Genomic DNA, 19,567 nt, shown 5'->3' with positions numbered 1-19,567 from the left:
TGTAGTGCTTCTTCATGCCTCTATGTGCTTAGTTCAAATCCTGGTGGCCTCATTACTTGGTGTAGCACCTTGTTTTTATTTTGGTGAGAGCACGATAAAGTTAACTAAGTTAACTTAGCGCTCACTGATTGAACGCTCTTCCTTGCCTTGCATTAATTCCTAACGCTCAGTTAAGTGTTTTAACTTAGCGCTACAAGGGTGGGACTCCCCCCTTTGAACCGTGGTGGCCTCTTTTGGCCAATTTCCTTCATGAAGTAATGGCACTCAGTGAAAATAGTGAACTGAGTGCTACATGCCTTGAGTTGGTCTTCACTTCGAGCCCTGGTGAAGCCATTTTGAGTGCTGTGCCTTGCTTTCATTGGTGACCCCCCTCTTCGAGCCTTGGCTGCCCTTTTTCTGGTTAATTTTTGGGCCTTAAAGATGCCTTTCACTTGTGCTCCAATTGTATGCCAAATATGGATCATTATATATCGTTGGAAAGCACTGAATGTCATCTTTCCAACGCAACTTAAAGCACATCAATTGGACATCTATAGCTCAAGTTATGGACCTTTGAAGGAGGCATGGTCATGTTGTCACAAAGCTAGAAAAAAAACCCGAAAAAGTTAAGTTAACTATTTTAACTTAGCGCTCTCTTCAAGTTGGGTGCTGGTGCCTTGTTTGAGTGCTACTTGGTCAGTGTAGTCAACATACATCCGCCACTTTCCATTTGGCTTTTTTACCAGTACGACGTTAGCCAGCCACAACGGGTATTTAACCTCCCTTATGAAACCTGCCTCTAGCAAGGCTTGTACCTGTTCCTCCATGACCTGTGATCTTTTCGATGCGAGTTTTCTACGCTTTTGTTATATTGGTCGAGATCTGGGGTACACGGCCAGTTTGTGGCACATTAACCCGGGATCTATGCCAGGCATATCAGCGGCTTTTCAGGCGAAGAGGTCAGAATTTTTCCTTAGTAGCGTTACTAGCGGCTTTTTAAGGTTTCCTTTTAGGTTTGCTCCTATACTTGTTTTTTTGTCTAGGGTGTCTCCGACTTGCACTTCCTCGATTTCACCTTCTGACTGGGAACGGAGTTCATCGCGAGCCCGGGCCCCTCCGAGTTTGATGGCGCTGGCCTCTTTTCCTCTAGGGTCACCTTTAAGGCTTAGACTTTATTGCAACAGCGTGTGCGCTAGCTTTTGGTCTCCTTTGTCGGTGGCTATGCCCTCTGGAGTTGGAAACTTCATACATAGGTATGGGGTAGAGACTACTGTGGCGAGATGATTTAAGGTCGTCCGGTCTATAAGGGCGTTGTACGCGGAGTTCACGTCAACCACGATGTATTCTATACTCAGCATTCTGGACCGGACTCCCTACCCAAAGGTGGTGTGCAGTGGGATGTATCCGAGGGGTTGGATCGGAGCGTCTTCTAACCCGAATAGGCTATTCGAATATGCTCTGAGCTCATTTTCTTGTAGTCCGAGCTTGTCGAAGGTGGATTTGAATATGATATCTGCCGAGCTTCCTGGTCAATCAGTGTGTGGTGCAGGTTGGCATTGGCTAGTATGATGGTAACGACCATAGGATTGTCATGCCCAGGGATGATGCCAGCGGCATCTTATCTGGTGAAAAAAATGGTGGGGAGGGTGGGCGACCTATCCTCTTCTCCGACGTGGTATATTTCTTTAAGGTATCTGATGAGCGGATAATTTATACGCTTTTTGGCATTGTTTTTAGTTAGTTTTTAGTACGATTTAGTTAGTTTTTAGTATATAATTATTAGTTTTTATGCAAAAATCACATTTCTGGACTTTACTATGAGTTTCTGTATTTTTCTATGATTTTAGGTATTTTCTTGCTGAAATTGATAGACCTGAGCAAAAATTTGATTCAGAGGCTAAAAAAGGACTGCAGATGCTGTTGGATTCTGACCTTCCTACGCTCGAAATGGATTTTCTAGAGCTACAGAAACCCAATTGTCACGCTCTCAATTGCGTTGGAAACTAGACATCTTGGGATTTCCAGCAATGTATAATACTTCATACTTTGCCTGAGATTTGATGGCCTAAACTTGCGTCAAAATGCCGGTTAGAGACATTTTTTCTGGCGTTAAACACCAGAACTGGCATAAAAGCTGGAGTTAAACGTCCAAACTGGCACCAGAGCTGGCGTTTAACTCCAAGAGAAGCCTATGCACGTGAAAGCTTCAATGCTCAGCACAAGCACACACCAAGTGGGCCATGGAAGTGGATTTCTGCATCATTTACTTATTTCTGTAAACCCTAGTTTACTAGTTCACTATAAATAGGACCTTTTACTATTGTATTTTCATCTTTTGGATCATCTTTGATCTTGGGATTAAGTCTTTCAACCCTTTTCGATTGTTTTATGTTATTTGGGAGGCATGGCCATTCGGCCATGTCTAGACCTTGTTTGTATGTATTTTCAACGGTGGAGTTTCTACACCTCATAGATTAAGGTGTGGAGCTCTGCTGGTCCTCATGAATTAAAGCAATTACTACTGTTTTCTATTTAATTCAAGCTTATTCTTGTTCTAAGATATCCATTCGCACTTCAACATGATGAATGTGATGATCAAGTGACACTCATCACCATTCTCACTTATGAACACGTGCCTCACAACCACTTCCGTTCTACCTGAAAACAAGCTTAAATTCATATCTCTTGGCCTCCTGGTCCACGACGCATGGTTGCCCTTCTCCTGACAATAGAGCTTTCCATTCTGTGAGATCAGAGTCTTCGTGGTATAAGCTAGAATCAATTGGCAGCATTCTTGAGATCCGGAAAGTCTAAACCTTGTCTGTGGTATTCCGAGTAGGATCTGGGATGGGATGACACTGATGAGCTTCAAACTTGTGAGTGCTGGGCGCAGTGACAGTGCGAAAAAGGATCAATGGATCTTATTCCGACACGATCGAGAATCGACAGATGATTAGCCCTACGTAACCCGTAGCCGGACCATTTTCACTGACAGGACGGACGGTAGCCATTGACAACGGTGATCCCCCAACATACAACTTGCCATGGAAGGGAGTACGCATGACTGGATGAAGGCAGTAGGAAAGCAGAGATTCAGGAGGAATAAAGCATCTCCATATGCTTATCTGAAATTCCCACCAATTAGTTGCATAAGTATCTCTATCTTATTTCATGTCTTATTCATCATTTAATTATCAAAACCCCGTAACCATTTGAATCCGCCTGACTGAGATTTACAAGATGACCATAGCTTGCTTCAAGCCGACAATCTCCGTGGGATCGACCCTTACTCACATAAGGTATTACTTGGACGACCCAGTGCATTTGCTGGTCAGCTGCACGGAGTTGTGAGAGAAGTGTGAACTCATGATTTCGTGTACCAAGTCTTTAGCGCCATTGCCGGGGATTGTTCGAGTTTGGACAATTGACAGTTCATCTTGTTGCTTAGATTAGGTATTTTTTCTTTTTATTTTGTTCTTCAGAATTTTTAAGAACGAATTCTAGAGTTTCAGATGATGCTTTTATCATCACAGGAGCTAGTTGATTTCCATCAATTTAGCTACTGTATGTAATGTCCTGCTGAAGCTTGGTTAGCCATGTCTAATCTTTTTAGACTGAAGCTTTAGACTAACATTGCATGATTCTTGGAATTTGTATTAAAAATTTTGGATTTCTTTATCTCCTTTTTCAAAATAATTTTCAAAAATAAATACAAAAAATACAAAAAAATTATAAAATCATAAAATCAAAAATATTTTTTGTGTTTCTTATTTGAGTCTAGTGTCACATTCTATGTTTGGTGTTAATTGCATGTTTTTAATGATCATTGCATTTTTCAAAAATATATGCATTGTGTTCTTCATTGATCTTCAAGTTGTTCTTGATGATTTTCTTTGTCTGATCTTTAAATTCTCTTATTTTGTATCTTTTGTTGTTTCTCATGTGCATTCTCAATTTGTTAGTGTCTCTATTATGAAAATTTCTAAGTTTGGTGTCTTTCATGTCTTTCTTTTCTTAAAAATTTTCTAAAAAAAATATGTTCTTGATGTTCATCTTGACATTCAAAGTGTTCTTGCATGCGTTGCTTATTTGATCTTAGTTTTTCATGATTAGTTTCATTTTGTTATTTTTCTCTCTCATCATTAAAAATTCAAAAAAATTTTAAAATTATGTCTTTTCAAGTCAATAATACAGAGAATTGAAGATTCAGAACATACAGCAGACTAGCAAAGGAATCATAGAGAAAAAGCTGGGCGTTCAAATTGCCCAGTGAAGAAGGAATTCTGGCATTTAAACGCCAGGATAGCACCAAGGAGGTAGTTTTGTTTTCAATTCAAATCTTTTTCAATTTTTCAAGATTTAAAACTAATTTTTCAAAATCTTTTCTTTTTCATATCCTCTCATATCAATCATATCTTTTTCAAAATCAAATCTTTTTTATTTTTCTTCTAATATTTTCGACAATCCTTGCTAGCAATTAATGATGTGATTCAAAAATTTCAAGTTTGTTACTTTCTTGTTAAGAAAGGTTCAATATTTGAATTTTAGAATCATATCTTTGAATTTCTTATTAGTCAAGTCATCAATTTTGAAAATCAAATCTTTTTTTTTATTTTATTTTTCAATCATATCTTTTTCAAATCATATCTTTTAAAAAATTTTAATTTCTAATCTTTTTCTAACTTCTTATCTTTTTTAAAAAACCACCTAACTACTTTTCTCTCTCTCTAATTTTTGAAAACCACTAACAACTTTTTCAAAACCCTTTTTAATTAACTAATTGTATTAAACTCTAATTTTATTTTATTTAAAAATTTTTGAAAATTCCCTCTCTCATCTCTTTCTATTTAATCACCAACACTCCTCCTCTCTTAATAATTCGAACCCTTTCCTCTATTTATAAGTTTGAATTCTTCTCTCTACCTCATCCTTCTATTCTTCTTTTCCTCTGACACATCAAGGAATCTCTATACTATAACACAGAGGATTCCATACTTTCTTTGTTTTCTTCTCTTTTATATGAGTAGGAACAAAGATAAAGGCATTCTTGTTGAAGCTGATCCTGAACCTGAAAGGACTTTGAAGAGGAAGTTAAGAGAAGCTAAAGCACAACTCTCTGGAGAGGACCTGATGAGCGGATAATTTGTACGCTTTTTGGCATTGTTTTTAGTATGTTTTTAGTATGTTTTACTTAGTTTTTAGTATATTTTTATTAGTTTTTAGTTAAAATTCACTTTTCTGGACTTTACTATGAGTTTGTTGTGTGTTTTTCTGTGATTTCAGGTATTTTCTGGCAGAAATTGAGGGACCTGAGCAAAAATCTGATTCAGAGACTGAAAAGGACTGCAGATGCTGTTGGATTCTGACCTCCCTGCACTCGAGGTGGATTTTCTGGAGCTACAGAAACCCAATTGGCGCGCTCTCAACGGCGTTGGAAAGTAGACATCCTGGGCTTTCCAGCAATGTATAATAGTCTATACTTTGCCCGAGATTTGATGGCCCAAACCGGCGTTCCAAATCAGCTCAAAACTGCCCGGCGTTAAACGCCGGAACTGGCACCAAAGTGGGAGTTAAACGCCCAAACTGGCACAAAAGCTGGCGTTTAACTCCAAGAAGAGTCTCTACACGAAAATGCTTCAATGCTCAGCCCAAGCACACACCAAGTAGGCCCGGAAGTGGATATTTATGTCATTTACTCACCTTTGTAATTCTTAAGCTACTAGTCCCCTATAAATAGGACCTTTTACTATTGTATTTTGAATCTTTTGATCACTTTAGATCTCTAGATCATCTTTGGACATCTAGTTCTTAGATCATTTGGGGGGCTGGCATCACGGCCATGCCTAGACCTTGTTCTTATGTATTTTCAACGGTGGAGTTTCTACACACCATAGATTAAGGTGTGGAGCTCTGCTGTACCTCGAGTATTAATGCAATTACTATTGTTCTTCTATTCAATTCAGCTTGTTCTTATTCCAAGATATTCATTCGTACCCAAGAACTTGATGAATGTGATGATTATGTGACGCTCATCATCATTCTCACTTATGAACAAGTGACTGACAACCACTTTTGTTCTACAAGCAAACAAGGCTCTAATGTTTATCTCTTGGGTTCTTTAACCGGAATCTTCGTGGTATAAGCTAGAATTGATGGCGGCATTCAAGATAATCCAGAAGGTCTAAACCTTGTCTGTGGTATTCTGAGTAGGATTCAATGATTGAATGACTGTGACGAGCTTCAAACTCGCGATTGTGGGGCGTTAGTGACAGACGCAAAAGAATCACTGGATTCTATTCCGACATGATCGAGAACCGACAGCTGGATAGTCGTGCCGTGACAGGGTGCGTTGAACATTTCCACTGAGAGGATGGGAGGTAGCCACTGACAACGGTGAAACCCTTGCATACAGCTTGCCATGGAAAGGAGTAAGAAGGATTGGATGAAGACAGTAGGAAAGCAGAGAGACGGAAGGGACAAAGCATCTCCATTCGCTTATCTGAAGTTCTCACCAATGAATTGCATAAGTATCTCTATCTTTATCTTTATGCTTTATTCATATATCATCCATAACCATTCGAGTCTGCCTGACTAAGATTTACAAGGTGACCATAGCTTGCTTCATACCAACAATCTCCGTGGGATCGACCCTTACTCGCGTAAGGTTTATTACTTGGACGACCCAGTGCACTTGCTGGTTAGTTGTGCGAAGTTGTGTTTATGCCATGGTATTGAACACCAAGTTTTTTGATTCATTACCGAGGATTATTTGAGTTGTGAAAAGTATTGATCACAATTTCGTGCACCAGGACCTGACAGAAATTTTATAAAAAGAAGAACACATGGCAGCCGAAAATAACAACAATGCCAACAATGCAAGGAAGGTACTTGGTGACTTTACTGCACCCACTCCTGACTTCTATGGGAGAAGCATCTCTATTTCTGCCATTGGAGCAAACAACTTTGAGCTTAAGCCTCAATTAGTTTCTCTGATGCAATAGAATTGTAGGTTTCATGGACTTCCATTGGAAGATCCTCATCAATTTTTGGCTGAATTTTTACAAATCTGTGACACTGTTAAGACCAATGGAGTTGATCCCGAGGTCTACAAACTTATGCTTTTCCCTTTTGCTGTGAGAGACAGAGCTAGTATATGGTTGAACTCATAACCTAGAGATAGCCTGAACTCTTGGAAAAAGCTAGTCAATGCCTTCTTAGCTAAATTCTTTCCACCTCAAAAGATGAGTAAGCTTAGAGTGGAAGTTCAAACCTTCAAACAGAAGGAAGGTGAATCCCTCTATAAAGCTTGGGAAAGATACAAGAAATTGATCAGAAGGTGTCCTTCTGACATGCTTTCAGAATGGAGCATCGTAGGTATCTTCTATGATGGTCTGTATGAATTATCCAAGATGTCATTGGACCATTTTGCGGGCGGATCTATTCATCTGAAGAAAACGCCTGCAGAAGCCCAGGAACTCATTGAAATGGTTGCAAATAACCAGTTCATGTACACTTCTGAAAGAAATCCTATGATCAATGGGACTACTCAGAAGAAAGGAGTTCTTGAGATTGATACTCTGAATGCCATATTGGCTCAGAATAAAATATTGATTCAGCAAGTCAATATAATTTCTTAGAATCTGACTAGATTGGAAGCTACATCTGGCAGTACTAAAGAAGCCTCCTTTGAAGGAAAAGCTTATGACCCTGAGAATCCTGCAATAGAAGAGGTGAATTACATGGGAGAATCCTATGAAAACACATACAATTTTTCATGGAGGAATCACCCAAATTTCTCATGGAAGGATCAACAGAAGCCTCAACAAGGCTTCAATAACAATAATGATGGGAGAAACAGGTTTGGCAATAGCAAACCTTTCCCATCATCTTCTTAGCAACAGACAGAGAACTCTGAGCAGAATTGTTCTTTGCTTGAGTGCTTTTATGCTCTTTTAAAACTTGTTTGTTTGTCTTAACCTTGCAAGTTTTCTTTGAAGTACTTTAAGCACACTAGAATGAGTGAAGTGTATACTTCTTTTGTGTAAGTGTGACATAGCTTTAAGTGATAGTGTGTGTGTTCTAAACGGCGCGCAAACTTAGAACTTACACTTGTTTTATTCATGTCACAAATTGATTCACTCACTTTATTTTAGTGATTCTTACCTCATCCTAACAATATATGCTACCTTGCTTTTACATTCACTTATCTTACTATCCTGTTTTCTATTTTTTAGGATGAACCAGCATAAGCAAAAACAGAAGCGGAAAAATGAACATGCAGCAGCCGATTGACCCACCAACCGAAGATGGGGTGATGACAACTCCTTCTACCCCGCTTGATCTTATGTGCACCGAGGACAGTGTAAATTTTTAAGTGTGGGGAGGTCGTCCAACCAATCGGTGACTTTTTGGTAACAATTTCTAATCCTAGCAATTTTGCATTTTAATTTTTTCCTGTTATTTTTAGGTCTTTTATGATTTTTAGTTGCATTTTCTTGGTTTGCATATAGATAATAAGCTTAGTCAAAATAATAAAATTTTCCAAGAATTTTATTTATAGGGCATCCCAATTGATTTGAGTAAAAATTTTTCATTGAACTTGCTTGAATTATATATTGTGGAACATGTTTTTAAGCTCAGAACACATAACCATGTGAGTTTTGAGCCTAATTGTGTGGTTACATCATATAACCACTATTTTCTTTCTTGTGTGTATTATTCTCTTTCTATGATTGTAATCTTTGATTTGTTTGATTCTTTATGTCCATTATTTTGTGTATGAATACATTTATATGATTGAGGCTATCATTTCAATAGCTCACTTACCCAAATAGGCTTACCTTTTATCTACCATTGTTAGCCAATTTTGAGCCTATTTTAATAGCCCTTTTGTTCTTTAATTTAGCACATTACTAGCCTTAAAGCGGAAAACAATAATTTCCTTAATTTGGATCTTTGATTAGTTTAGCCTAGTGAGAGTGTGTATCATGTAAGTGTGTAAAAATTTGGGAACATTGGTATAGATAAAAGTATGTTTTGAGTTTTCATTGAAAATATTGGGAATCGGATACATACTCATGCATTAAATGTCTAAACCATATGCATTGTGATGACAAGTCATCTTATGCTAGCTTTTCAAGCATTTTTCACTTGTTTCATTAGGTTTTATGCAATTTCTTGCATAATAAGTAAGTGATTTGGAGTGGATTTTCATGGTTATGTTAAACCAATCAACCATCATTTAATTGACACAAAATCATACAGTTCAAGCTAGAATTAGTTGATTTTACGAATGATTTAGAAACCTTGTGAATTTGGTGATACTTTGACATGTTTGTTTGGTTGCTTGTAGGTGAAGAAAAGAAAGAAGCATGAAAGCGTACCTTATCAAAGCGTTGCCTATGATAGTGAAGCGTAGCGCTCAACCAAGGAGTAAGGGAGCGCTCACTAAGCTAGCGCAGCGTTCAAAGAGTGAACGCTAGAAAGAAGGGCCAAGTGCTCACACAAGGGTTCGAAGAGGGAGCAAGGCCAAGCATAGCACTCGAACGTCCCAACGGAGCGCTCAACAATAGCTCTCAAACAAGGCCAGCGCTCAATTGAAGAGAGCGCTACGTTCAAACATTTGAACGTTTTCGGGCCCCCAACAAAAGAAAAGCAACGCGCGGCACTCATAAAGGAAGCAGCCAAGGTTTGAAGAAGGAAACCAAGGCAAGCAAGGGAGTGCTACGTTCACACATTTAACTGAGCACTGCATCATGAGGAAATTGCTAGCCAAGAGGGGAGCAGCCAAGGTTCGAATAGGAAACCTCACACCAAGTGTAGCACTACATTCTCTTCTCCTCACTGAGTGCTTGGCACGAGGAAGGCACACAAGGGGCTAGTGAGCGCTCAGTTCACTAACCAAACGGAGCGCTCCACTGGAGCTAGCACCCTTGGTCCATTTTCAATCAAATGCCATCTTGGACCCTCTTCTTCACCAGTTTGGAAAAGCCCATTCCAAGCTCCGAAAACCAAAAATAGAAAGTGTATAAATAGGAGTTAATTTGATTTGTAAAGGACTTTTTTTTAGCTCATTTTTTTTAGTTTTCACTTTTGAATGTTCATTTTGGGAAGTTAGGAATTGGGAATTGGATTTAGTTTTCTGTTTGGATTTTCTTTTCTTCTACAACCTCTGCTATCTGTTTGTGGAATTTGGATTGAGATTGAAGAGCTCCATTGATTCTAAATCTGAGAATCATCTTTCACATTTCACCTCAATTGTTCTAAGAATTGGATCTAAGTTTCATTTACTGTTTTCTTTTTTTCAATAATAAGCAATGCATATGGGTTGTGAATTGAAAAAGAATGCATGAGTGTGTGAAAAAGTAAAGAATGGGTATTTAGGTTTGCTTTAAATTGTATAGGTTGTCATAGGTTAGGTGGGAAGTCTAAGTTAGTCAAAGATTCCAATTTCAAGCTCACTTGACCATATGCATCCTTACCTTCACCCTAGCCCCATTACAACCTTGTAGAAAGTCCTCATGATAAATGTATGCATGCATTGAATAATTGTTGATTGTTAGATGAAACATAAATCTTAGAAAGCATGATTAGAGGAGAACTGAGTGAATCAACCCTATACACTTGAGCGACTAGAGCGGATACACATCTGGTGAGGGTTCGATTGCTCAATTACATGTTTTCACCAGTTATAATCTCTCATCTTGCAAGTTTGTAAATTCTTTTTAATAACTTAATTTAATTGTGGGTTTGACTTGATTGTGATTGCCTTAGCCCTCATGTTCATATATGTATTCTTGGAATCTGATTTATTTTGACCAAGTAGTTGCATGCATATATATAGATTGCATATAAATAGTTTGCATGTAGATAGGATGCATTTAGATAGTTTATTTGCATTGAATAAATGTTGATACACCTTGTCTCTTTCTTGGTTTAGCATGAGGTCATGCTTGGTTTAAGTGTAGGGAGGTTGATAAACCCCAATTTTGTAGTTTATCTTGTGTTGAATTTGGTGGATTTTATCAACTTATCTCACATTTATTCACTAAAATAGCATGGTTTTGTAATTCTTCCTAATTTGTACTTAAGAGTGAAAACATGCCTTTTAGACCTTTAAATTGCTAAATTTAATTCACTTTAATTCCATTCGATGCCTTGATATGTTTGTTGAGTGATATCAGACTTATAAGGCGAGGATTTGATGGAAGAAGTGAAGAGAAAAGCATGCAAAGTGGAGAATTCATGAAGAAATGGGGATTTGCTGAACCCAAGGCGACGCGTACGCGTCACCCACGCGTACACGTGAGAAGGACATGTGCCAGGCGACGCGCATACGTCACCCACGCGCACGCGTGACGTTGGTCATGTGACCTCATTAAAGTGAATATGCTGGGGGCAATTTCTGAGCCATCCAGGCCCAAATCTAACTCATTTCCAAAGCTATTAGAGGCCATAATCAAAAGGGAACAAACGGAGAGTGATGAGCGGATAATTTATACGCTTTTTGGCATTGTTTTCATATAGTTTTTAGTAAGTTCAAGCTACTTTTAGGGATGTTTTCATTAGTTTTTATGTTAAATTCACATTTCTGGACTTCACTATGAGTTTGTGTGTTTTTCTGTGATTTCAGGTAAATTCTGACTGAAATTGAGGGATTTGAGCAAAACTCTGAAAAAGGCTGACAAAAGGACTGCTGATGTTGTTGGAATCTGACCTCCCTGCACTCGAAATGGATTTTCTGGAGCTACAGAACTCCAAATGGCGCGCTCTCAACGGCGTTGGAAAGTAGACATCCAGGGCTTTCCAGCAATATATAATAGTTCATACTTTATTCGAAGAATGACGACGTAACTTGGCGTTGAACGCCTAGTACATGCTGCTGTCTGGAGTTAAACGCCAGAAAAACGTCATTATCCGGAGTTGAACGCCGAAAACACGTCATAACTCGGAGTTCAACTCCAAGAGAAGCCTCAGCTCGTGGATTGATCAATCATACACCAAGTGGGCCCCGGAAGTGGATTTATGCATCAATTACTTACTCATGTAAACCCTAGGAGCTAGTTTATTATAAATAGGATGAATTACTAATGTATTAGACATCTTTGGTCTCAGTTTTGTTTTATTCTTCATCCTAAGAGGCTATTGATCACGTTTTAGGGGGCTGGCCATTCGGCCATGCCTGAACCTCTTTCACTTATGTATTTTCAACGGTGGAGTTTCTGCACACCATAGATTAAGTGTGTGGAGCTCTGCTGTACCTCAAGTATTAATGAAGTTCTATCTTCTTTTATTCAAATCTCTCTTATTCTTATTCCAAGATATTCATTCGCACCCAAGAACATGATGAATGTGATGAGTTAGATAACCCTCATTATCATTCTCACTTATGAACGCGCGTGATTGACAACCACTTCCGTTCTACATGCAACAGAGCTTGAATGTGTATCTCTTAGATTCCCCAACAGAATCTTCGTGGTATAAGCTAGATAGATGGCGGCATTTATGAGGATCCGGAAAGTCCAACCTTGTCTGTGGTGTTCCGAGTAGGATCCTGGAAATCCGGAAAGTCTCACCTTGTCTGTGGTATTCCGAGTAGGATTCCGATAATGAATGACTGTGACGTACTTCAAACTTGCAAGTGCTGGGCGTTAGTGACAGACGCAAAAGAATCAAGGGATTCTATTCCAGTAGGCGCGGGAACCAACCAGTGATTAGCCGTACTGTGACAGAGTGCGTGAGCATTAGTTTTCACTGCGAGGATGGGATGTAGCCATCAACCATGGGTGATGCCTCCAGATGATTAGCTGTGCGAGTGACAGCCGCATAGGATATTTTCCCGAGAGGATTGAAAGTAGCCACCGCTGATGGTGAACCCCTATACAAAGCTTGCCATGGAAAATGAGTCAGGAGAATTGAGTTAAAGCAGTAGGAGGATAGGCGTCCTTGAGCCATACAGCATCTTCATATACTTAACTGAAATTCCTACCAATGAATCTACATAAGTATTCTATCCCTTTTATTATTTCTTTTTATTTATTATTTATTCCAATAATCACAATTACCCTTTAATCTCCCTAACTGAGATTTACAAGGTGACCATAGCTTGCTTCATACCAACAATCTCTGTGGATTCGACCCTTACTCACGTAAGGTTTATTACTTGGACGACCCAGTACACTTGCTGGTTAGTTGAACGGAGTTGTGTCCACTCATGCCAATTTCTTAAATTCCATAATTTTACAATGATACCAAAAGGCACAAAATAGGAATGACAATTTCGTCCACCAAGTTTTTGGCGCCGTTGCCGGGGATTGTTCGAGTATGGACAACTGATGGGTCATCTTGTTGCTCAGATTAGGTAATTTTTATTTTATTTTAAAAAAAAAATTTCGAAAATCTTTTCAAAATCTTCTCCCTATTTTCGAAAATTATTCAAATTTTTTTTTACTATGCATTCTAGAGTTTCATGAAAAATGTTGAAGCCTGGCTGGCTGTAAAGCCATGTCTAAATTATTTTGGACTGAGGCTTCCAAACCATCAGCATAGAGGCAAGTTACATATTTGATAAGTAATGAGCAGGATATTCTGATGTTACATGCTGAAGCTTGGCTGGCCATTGGCCATGTCTAGTGTTTTGGACTGGAGCTTTCATTGAAAGCTTGGCTGGCTATTAAGCCATGTCTAATTCCTGGACCGGAGCTTTAGACTAACATTGCATGATTCCTGGAATTCATATTAAAAATTTTGAATTTCTTATTTTCCTTTTCTTATATGTTTTTCGAAAAAATCAAATAAAAATACACAAAAAAATTAGAAAAATCATAAAAATCAAAAATATTTTGTGTTTCTTGTTTGAGTCTTTTGTCAAGTCATAAGTTTGGTGTCAATTGCATGTTCATCTTTTTCTTGCATAAAATTTTCGAAAAATTCATGCATTCATAGCATTCATCATGATCTTCAAGTTGTTCTTGATGAACTTTCTTGTTTGATCTTCATATTTTCTTGTTTTGTGTTGTATGTTGTTTTTCATGTGCATCTTTGCATTCATATTTTCCATGCATTAAAGATTTCTAAGTTTGGTGTCTTGCATGTTTTCTTTGCATCAAAAATTTTTCAAAATTATGTTCTTGATGTTCATCATGATCTTCAAAGTGTTCTTGGTGTTCATCTTGACATTCATAGCATTCTTGCATGCATTCATTGTTTTGATCTAAAAATTTCATGCATTAAGTCAATTTGTTGTTTTTCTCTCTCATAATTAAAAATTCAAAAATCAAAAAAATTATCTTTTCCTTATTTCCCTCCAAATTTTCGAAATTTTGGGTTGACTTGGTCAAAATTTTTCAAAATTAGTTGTTTCTTACAAGTCAAGTCAAAATTTCAAATTTTAAAAATCTTATCTTTTCAAAATCTTTTTCAAAAAATCATATCTTGTTCATTTTTTTTTCTATTTTTCGAAAATTTCAAAAAAATCTTTTTCAAATTATTTTCAAAATCTTTTTCTTATCTTTATATGTAATTTTCGAAAATTCCCTAATAATTAATGTGATTGGTTCAAAAATTTGAAGTTTGTTACTTTCTTGTTAGTGAAGTAAATAATTTCAAAAATTTTTGAATTAAATCTTTTTATCTTTTATTTGATCTTTTCAAAAAAAAAAAATTTTATCTTTTTCAAAATTTCTTTTTAATTAATTAATTGTTTCATGTTTTAATTTTAATTACAACTTATCTCTAATTTTTGAAAATCACTAACTCTTTTTCAAAATTATTTTCGAATTTTCTCTTCTCTTTTCTTCTTCTATTTAATTATTTAATTACTAACACTTCTCTTCACCTCTCTTCATCATAAATCCGAATCCATCCTTCTTCTTTCTTATACCCCTTCTTTTTCTACTAACATAAAGGAATCTCTATACTGTGACATAGAGGATTCCTCTTTCTTTTCTTGTTTTCTTCTCTTTCATATGAGCAGGAACAGGGATAAAGGCACTCTTGTTGAAATTGATCCAGAACCTGAAAGGACTCTGAAGAGAAAATTAAGAGAAGCTAAATTACAACAATCCAGAAGAAACCTTCTTGAAATTTTCGAACAAGAGAAAGAGATGGCAGACGGAAATAATAATAATAATGCATGGAGAATGCTTGGTGACTTCACTAAGCCAACGTCCAAGTTTGATGGAAGAAGCATCTCCATTCCTGCCATTGGAGCCAATAACTTTGAGCTTAAGCCTCAACTAGTTGCTTTAATGCAACAAAACTGCAAGTTCTATGGGCTTCCATCTGAAGATCCTTATCAGTTTTTAACTGAGTTCTTGCAGATTTGTGAGACTGTAAAGACGAATGGAGTTGATCCTGAAGTCTACAGACTCATGCTTTTCCCTTTTGCTGTAAGAGACAGAGCTAGAGTATGGTTGGATTCACAACCCAAGGATAGCCTGGACTCATGGGATAAGCTTGTCACTGCATTCTTAGATAAATTCTTTCCTCCTCAAAAGCTGAGCAAGCTGAGAGTGGATGTTCAAACCTTCAAACAAAAAGATGGTGAATCCCTCTATGAAGCTTGGGAAAGATACAAGCAGCTGACCAAAAGATGTCCATCTGACATGTTTTCAGAATGGACCATATTAGATATATTCTATTATGGTCTCTCTGAATTTTCGAAAATGTCATTGGATCATTCTGCAGGTGGATCTATTCACCTGAAGAAAACGCCTGGAGAGGCCCAAGAACTCATTGACATGGTTGCAAACAACCAGTTCATGTACACTTCTGAGAGGAATTCCGTGAACAATGGGGTACCTCAGAAGAAAGGAGTTCTTGAAATTGATGCTCTGAATGCCATATTGGCTCAGAACAAAGTGTTGACTCAACAGGTCAATATGATCTCTCAAAATCTGAATGGATTGCAACATGCATCCAACAGTACTAGAGAGGCAGCTTCTGAAAAAGCTTATGATCCTGAAAACCCTGCCATGGCAGAGGTTAATTACTTAGGTGAACCTTATGGAAACACCTATAACTCATCATGGAGAAATCATCCAAATTTCTCCTGGAAGGATCAACAAAAGCCTCAACAAGGCTTTAACAATGGTGGACGCAATAGGCTGAACAATAGTAAGCCATATTCATCATCTTTTCAGCAACAGACAGAGAATTCTGAACAAAATACTTCTAATTTAGCCAATATAGTCTCTGATCTGTCAAAGGCCACTTTCAGTTTCATGAATGAAACAAGATCCTCCATTAGAAATTTGGAAGCACAAGTGGGCCAACTGAGTAAGAAAGTCATTGAACCTCCTCCCAATACTCTCCCAAGCAATACAGAAGAAAATCCAAAAGGAGAGTGCAAGGCCATTGACATAGTCAATATGGCCGAATGCACAAAGGAGGAGGAAGACGAAAATCCTAGTGAGGAAGACCTCTTGGGACGTTCCTCAAGCAAGAAGGAGTTTCCTATTAAGGATCCTGAGGAATCTGAGGCTCATCTAGAGACCATAGAGATTCCTTTAAATCTCCTTCTGCCATTCATGAGCTCTGAAGAATATTCATCCTCTGAAGAGAATGAAGATGTGACTGGAGAGCAAATTGCTCAATACTTAGGAGCTATCATGAAACTGAATGCCAAGCTGTTTGGTAATGAGACTTGGGAAAGTGAACCTCCCTTGCTCGTTAGTGAACTAGATACTTGGATTCAGAGAACTCTACCTCAAAAGAAACAAGATCCTGGCAAGTTCTTAATACCTTGCACCATTGGCACCATGAACTTTGAAAAAGCTCTATGTGATCTGGGGTCAGGGATAAATCTTATGCCACTCTCTGTAATGGAGAAGCTGGGAATCACTGAGGTACAACCTGCCTTGTTCTCATTACAATTGGCAGATAAGTCCATAAGACAAGCTTATGGAATAGTGGAGGACGTGCTGGTAAGGGTTGAAGGCCTTTACATCCCCACTGATTTCATAATCCTAGACACTAGGAAGGAAGATGATGAATGCATCATCCTAGGAAGACCTTTCCTAGCCACAGCAGGAGCTGTGATAGATGTCAACAGAGGTGAGTTAGTCCTTCAATTGAATGGGGACTACCTTGTGTTTAAGGCACATGGCCATCCCTCTGTGACAAAAGAGAGTAAGCATGAAGAGCTTCTCTCAGTTCAGAGTCAAGAAGAGCCCACACAGTCAAACTCTAAGTTTGGTGTTGTGAGGCCACGACCAAACTCTAAGTTTGGTGTTCAAACTCCATATCCAAACTCTAGGTTTGGTGTTGGGACCACACTTAAATTGACCTGATCACCTTGTGGCTCCATGAGAGTCACTGTCAAGCTATTGACATTAAAGAAGCGCTTGTTGGGAGGCAACCCAATTTTATTTATCTAATTTTATTTTATTTTGTTTCATTGTTATTTTTGTGTTTTATTAGGTACATGATCATGAGGAGTCACGAAAAAAATCAAAAAAATTAAAAACAGAGTCAAAAACAGAAGAAAAAAATTTTCACCCTGGAGGCAGCACAGACTGGCGTTCAACGCCAGTAAGGTGCATCTGGCCGGCGTTCAACGCCAGAACAGAGCACCATTCTGGCGCTGAACGCCCAAAATAAGCAACAACCTGGCGTTAAACGCCAGGATGATGCACAGGGAGGACAAACTGGCGCTGAACGCCAGAAACAAGCATGAAACTGGCGTTCAACGCCAGAAACATGCATTACATGGGCGTTGAACGCCCAGAACATGCACCAATGGGCGTTTGAACGCCAGAATGATGCATGAAGGCATTTTACATGCCTATTTGGTGCAGGGATGGAATTCCTTGACACCTCAGGATCTGTGAACCTCACAGGATCCCCACCTACCATATTCCCACCTTACCTCCTAATCCTAGTTTTTGTGATGACTATTCCCCATGTCACAAATTCCCAACATTCTTCACCACCTACATCTACCCACTCTTCCCCATACACCCCACCTACCTTTACAATTCAACTTCTCTTTCCCACCCAATCCCACCCATATAGCCGAATCCATCTCTCCTCACTCACCTCCATTTTTCTTCTTCTTCTTCTTCTCTTCTTTCTTCTCTTGCTCGAGGGCGAACAATATTTTAAGTTTGGTGTCGTAAAAGCATAGCTTTTTTGCTTTTCCATTACCATTAATGGCACCTAAGGCCAGAGAAACCTCAAAGGGAAGACAAAAGCTTCCACCTTTGAGTCATGGAAGATGGAAAGACTCATATAAGCTGGAATAGCTCAGTTGGTTAGAACATGTGGCTGCATATCAAGAGATCCCTGAGATACCTCAGGGGATAAGTTGTCCTCCACACAAATATTGGAAGCAACTAAGGGGAGGAACACAAAAATTACTAGGAATCATTCAACAGAAGCAAGGAAGAGACATAGAGGAGCTCAAAGAGCACCATTGGTTCTTCAAAAAGGCGCCACCCTCACTCAGGTGGATTCATTCCTTGATTCTTTATTTCTTTCTGTTTTCGGTTTTTAATTATTGTGTTTATCTATGTTTTGTGTCTTTATTTCATGATCATTAGTATGTAACCATGCCTTAAAGCTATGAATAAAATCCATTAATCCTTCACCTCTCTTAAAAGAAAAATGTTTTAATTCAAAAGAACAAGAAGTACATAAATTTCGAATTTATTATTGAATTTAATTTAATTATATTGATGTGGTGACAATACTTTTTGTTTTCTGAATGAATGATTGAACAGTGCATATGTCTTTGGATCTTGTTGTTTATGAGTGTTAAAATTGTTGGTTCTTGAAAGAATGATGAACAAAGAGAAATGTTATTGATGATCTGAAAAAACATCATGAAATTGATTCTTGAAGCAAGAAAAAGCAGCAAAAAAAAAAGGGGCGAAAATTTTAAAGCAAGGATCCAAGGCTTTGAGCATTAATGGATAGGAGGGCCCAAGGAAATAAAATCCAGGCCTAAGCGGCTAAATCAAGCTGTCCCTAACCATGTGCTTGTGTCATGAATGTCCAAGTGAAAAGCTTGAGACTGAGTGGTTAAAGTCGTGATCCAAAGCAAAAGAGTGTGCTTAAGAGCTCTGGACACCACTAACTGGGGACTCTAGCAAAGCTAAGTCACAATCCGAAAAGGTTCACCCAGTTATGTGTCTGTGGCATTTATGTATCCGGTGGTAATACTGGAAAACAAAGTGCTTAGGGCCACGGCCAAGACTCATAAATAGCTGTGTTCAAGAATCAACATGCTTAACTAGGAAAGTCAATAACACTATCTGAAATTCTAAGTTCCTAAAGATGCCAATCACTCTGAACTTCAAAGGAAAAAGTGAGATGCCAAAACTGTTCAGAAGTAAAAAGCTACAAGTCCCGCTCATGTAATTATAATTAATATTCAGTGATATTTTGGACTTTATAGTATATTCTCTTCTTTTTATCCTGTTTGATTTTCAGTTGCTTGGGGACAAGCAACAATTTAAGTTTGGTGTTGTGATGAGCGGATAATTTATACGCTTTTTGGCATTGTTTTCATATAGTTTTTAGTAAGTTCAAGCTACTTTTAGGGATGTTTTCATTAGTTTTTATGTTAAATTCACATTTCTGGACT

The 19,567-nt window shown here is 38.1% G+C and overlaps 1 non-coding gene across 1 annotated transcript; it reads right to left on the bottom strand.

The window, feature by feature from the left end:
- Positions 1 to 7,226: 7,226 nt before the first annotated feature.
- Positions 7,227 to 7,334, bottom strand: LOC130977824 (small nucleolar RNA R71). The gene has a single exon (XR_009085499.1). It is a non-coding gene; the product is annotated as a small nucleolar RNA R71 (small nucleolar RNA).
- Between the last annotated feature and the right edge of the window lie 12,233 nt (positions 7,335 to 19,567).

Source organism: Arachis stenosperma, chromosome 4 (genome assembly GCF_014773155.1).
Source record: "Arachis stenosperma cultivar V10309 chromosome 4, arast.V10309.gnm1.PFL2, whole genome shotgun sequence".
NCBI lineage: Eukaryota > Viridiplantae > Streptophyta > Magnoliopsida > Fabales > Fabaceae > Arachis > Arachis stenosperma.
The sequence above is the reverse complement of the archived record's forward strand: the minus strand, read 5'-3'. Positions and strand labels throughout refer to the sequence as shown.